The following is a 5,204-nucleotide window of genomic DNA, read 5'->3' as shown; positions in this document are numbered from 1 at the left end:
GCTATATGATTTTTCTAAAATTTTGACTGATGATGGTCTTGTACTCTTTATGTCGGTGCAATTAACTTTTTGAGCTAACTGCTTTACTTTTCATTTAAATTACAAAAAAATAAAAAAAATAAAAAAAATACAAAATAGTAAGAATAATAATAATAACAATAATAATAGTAATTATAATAATAATTGGTAATTAAGAGATTTTTTAAGAAAACTTGAAATCTAAATTTTATAGAAAACGAAAATGAGTTTGTGTACATGTTCATATTTCAAAGTTACGTGGCGTTGACTGTTATTGTTTTTCAGTTAGATCGCATTTATATAAATGGAACAACCATCCCGCTTTTATATGAAAAAGTGCCAACAAATCAAAATGTGTAATCGAAACCTTTACAGTCTTTATAATTTTAATTTTAGTATCTAAATTCAACAAGTAAATTATTAAAAAAGGTTGAAGCTTTGACGATGATGACAATTATAATAATATCCCACCATTCCTAGAACAAAGAGGGGTCGCAATGAAAGGAAATGTACAGTTCGACAAATATGGTAGAAAGTTATGTCAGAGGTTAGGGCATTCGAAAAAAAAAATACCGAAGCGTCAGATATCAAAATCCCAAGACATGGCCTAACCTATACGTACGTTTATACATTGTAATATCATCCAATTAATCATGACAATTAACCAAAGGGGTAGCCGACAGACGGGCAAAAGGACCATTGACCCACAATACTCGTCAAGTCACAAATAGAGCTCAATTCACTGATTGTTGAATCGCCTACGCATTTACAGCATTGATAGGCGTTGGACGCAGACTCCTCCTCTTTTGGAATTTTGAAATTGTTTGGTTCCCGGAAGTTTTGCAGTCGCATTTTTTTTCTCTTAAAAGAAGACAACTAAAAAAAGACAAGTTATGTAAACTTCTCAAATGTATAAGAACTTGTTAGAGTTTTACAATTACAATTGTAAATAAATTATAGTTTAGTAACAATAATTTGAAATATTCCGGGTTAATTACTCAATATACTTACATGTATGAAATGTTTATAGGATTAAATAATATCTCGATCTTGTGTCGGTATAGTTCAATGTATGCATTACAGAATACTCAAAAGATTTAGATATTTAATGTCTTTTTTAAATTTTTAAATAAGAATATGATGTAATGAACGCCACCCTGTAATTGAGCTTCGTCTAATTAAATACTCAAATCATGAGTAAGTTAGAGCAATTTGCGATTTAAGAAAAATATCTTAACTTGATATGATTTTAAAGAATTAATCAAATACAAAAAAGTAAACCATAAATGAACCAACTTAAAAAAAAACCATAAAAATGAAAAGACAAAACAAAACGAAAACGCATAGAAGGAAAAATCACGGTGTGCTTTAAACACAATGACAATGTCATAATGACTAATGATATGTTCAGTTTTAAACTCACGCAGTTGTGTTGAGTCAAATACACCCATCTAGACACCAATATATTTTCTTTAACCTTATTTTTAATTCAGTCACTGGGTAACAGTAAATTTTGGTACGGACGTGTGCCCATTGATATGGCAAAAATGTTTAAACTATTGATTCCATATGCTATCTTCCATGCATTTTTTTAACTGACAATTTTGGCTGTTGCTTTGATTCTATCGTGTATATGTACAGAAAACGACCTAAAAACCCCGGGGACAATACCGCTAGGGTCATGCCTAAATTCAATTGCAAAACCAAATATAATCTCTGAAACATGCACTTAGGTATATATTTTATTTTACTCATCTTCTCATAAATCACTCCTAAGATTTTAAAGTCTCCAATACACTTCACTGAATTGATATTTTTGCTCTGCTGACCGCTGACCCGATAATCGGTTCATGTTTAGTGTCGATATCCCATTTCTATTCAGAACTACTTTCTCATTAGTTTGCAAAACGACAACTTGAGGCAGATCATATCTAATTTAGATTTTTGTTTTTTTTGCAGCGATGACCTTGAATGAAAATAATGTAATATAGCATTTTAATATTAAAAAAAAACATATAGTTCGCCGAACTTGATTTCAGGAAAATTTAGCCTTAATGTTTGTGATTTTGACCAGATTTACCTACTTTAAAAACCATCATAATTCTAATATATATTTTTTTCTAAATGTCTGAAGAACAATTATTTGACATTCATCTATATTTCAAGTAGAAAATTGGAGATCACCATTTTTTTCTCTTGCTTGAATATTGCAAAAAGTAATAACGTCCACCATTACACTTCTATATGTTAACCGCAAATCTATCTCCCCCTAGAAAAAAAATGTTTGTGATTTTACCATACATGGTTTTATGCTCAAATACTTTTTGAATAATTAAGAGATTGTCCATGGCGAAACTAAGCGGTTCCAATGATATCGATGGCACATGGAAAATTTTATCACATGGAATTTTTTGTTCCAATGTAACTAAAATTCAACTTTGAAAAAGGATGCATTTGCGATATTAAATGCATGATTTTTTTTATTGTGCCACTCTTCTTCTTTTAGTATACCGTATTCAATCAGACTTTTGATTATTATATACTGTAGCATACGTGGACAAAAAATAAAAAAAAATTAGCTAAAATATAAGTGCTACATATGAAGAATTTTATTAAAACTGTACACAACAATCAATTAAGGTATTGTTTAGATGATAGCACAGAGACTAGCTGGTGTTAGCTGCTCCATGAAGCTCTCTATGGATGGAATCTGAACAAGTGATGCAGGGAATTGGTTCCACTGACGTATGGTGTAAAGAAAAAATGAATTCCGGTATGTGTCTTTTCAAGTATAGATGTGTCTGTATGTGAGATGGTGTTTTCTGTTTCTTGAGTCAGAGAAAATCTGTAAGTTTAAAGGTAAAGCGACTAGATGGTACGTGATTTGATAGAGCATAATTAATCTTGTACGTAATTTGCGATGTTTTGAGGATGGTAAGTTGAGATTTTCGAGCACGTCTGTAACGCAGTACTGGTATTGCGGTATCTGTTACAGACATACCTAACAGCTCGTCTCTGGAAATCTCAATGTTGAATTTGGATTCTTTTGTATGTGGGTGCCAAGTAGTACTAGAATATTCAAGTCTTGATCGGACGAGACCTTGGTATGCCTACGTTTTGATTTTTTAAATTGTGTTTGAGGAATCCTGGAGTTTTGTTACCTTTTGATGTTACGTCATTTATATGCTTGCCTCCTTTTATGGTTAGACTGTACTGTTACACCTATTTATAGATGTTTGGCTGAGGCAACTACTTCCAATTTGTGGTTATACAGAATGTAGTCATATTTGAAGTGCCGTTTCATTTTTTGTGATTGAGAGAACTGTACATTTATCCGGGTGAAAGGCCATCAACCATTCAAGCCGCATCAAGATCCGACTGAAAATTATCACAGTCGCTCTGGGACCTAATGTTACGACAGATAAAGTTATCATCAGCAAACAGTCTGAGTTTACTCCAGCAGTGCTAGAGGTTGTCTGGCAAGCTGTTTTCTGGCTTGGTGCCGGAGGAACGGAATTCCAACCTCTTACGTAGTAGGAGTAAGTCTGAGTTTACTGTGTAAAGTAATCTGGTAGGTCATTTATAGACCACGAACAAGACGTGCCCCAGGGCGGTTCCCTGAGGAACACCAGATGTAACTGGAGGAGTCATTTACCCTTGATAAGGACTGTTTTTGTGCGGTTTGCCAAAAAATGCAAACATTCAGTTTACTGTTTGTTCAGTAATGCCATAGTAATTAAGTTTGTAGAGAAGTCTGCGGTGTGAAACTTAATCGAAAGCTTTTACAAAATTCATTATCATTATGTCAGTTTGAATGTTTTTGTTGTCAGATTAAGATAATTCTTCGATGAAGGAGAGCAACGCGTGAATGTCGGAATTAGTTTCAAGGCGGTCATACTAAACAGCGCCCGGGATAACAAAAAATGCCCGGGTGTTATTTTTATTCCATTATGGTAACAGTAAAAAAAAATGATCGAAAACCAAACCAAAAGAAGAGAATCAAAAACAGGAAAACAACATTTTTGAATGTGAACATTACCGAAGTGAGCAAATCTCATTTCCATTCATTATATTGTCTTGAAAACTAGGAAAATTCAGTGTACAATGTACTGTAGTTACAGCTATACTAAAATTGGAAATCTGTAACTACATGTACACATATGGTATATACAGGTGAATGCTCTGGATTTGGGTCCACGATCCCATTTGTTACAATAATTTGATTAATTTTATGCATTTTTTGGGGTAGGAAAAGAGCAATGATAGCCTGGTAAAATATCATACTTCAAAAAATATCTTGAATTGCAAAGAACATCTAAAGAGATTTGAAAAAAACAATATTTCTGAATTAAGAAGAAAAAAAAAAAGAAAACGGCAACCTCGAGAACATCGAAAAGAAATTAATCATAAAACTTTATCAGTAAAAAATTGGCTCTATCATGGAGTTATTTGTACCCATGTGAAAATGTACATATATGCATATAAATGTGCAAATTTGGTTATGAGAACGGGCCATTGTTTACTATGTTTACAATGTTTCGAACACTTTCTAGAGTTTTAAAATGTGATAATTCTATCTAGTGTCGAATACTCTTTTTCTGTAATTTGAGCCAGGTTAAATGTTTGAATTCCAATCTAATTTAGAATATGCTTCATATGATAGTTTTCTAATATTCTATAGAAGTGGTTCTTGTTTTATGTTTGGGAGACGTTATTTTTAAAGTTTCGTGTAATTTTGTCTCAATGACTTTCTTCTATTCATCAAATATTTACAAATTTTATTTCTTAAAGTTCATTTTATTTTACTCAACTCCTTGTTTTACTTCAAAATACAACCCGGGCGCTTTTTAGTAAGACCTGTAACAAGGTGAGACATAATATTTTTTGTCACGATGCAGCTAATGCAAGTTTAGGAAATATGCATGTAATAAATTATTTGATGTTTGTCACCTTTTTGAAATCTGCTGCAAGTTTCGCGGCAGTCCAAGGGTGTTATCATACAAGCATGTTATTAGTTCCAAAGTGATAATTTCATTTAAAATACATACGTCTGTATGATGCTCAGTAACATTCATACAAATAAACTCGTATTGGATCTACCTTAAGTTCTATCAAGTTTTTTTTAATTTAATTTTTTTTGTAGTCAATCACGTAGAACTATCAGACGTATCACCATCGAGAACCTC

This window comes from Perna viridis, chromosome 9 (genome assembly GCF_037379345.1).
Source record: "Perna viridis isolate PV_CMFRI_1.1 ecotype Kerala chromosome 9, ASM3737934v1, whole genome shotgun sequence".
Lineage (NCBI taxonomy): Eukaryota > Metazoa > Mollusca > Bivalvia > Mytilida > Mytilidae > Perna > Perna viridis.
The sequence above is the reverse complement of the archived record's forward strand: the minus strand, read 5'-3'. Positions refer to the sequence as shown.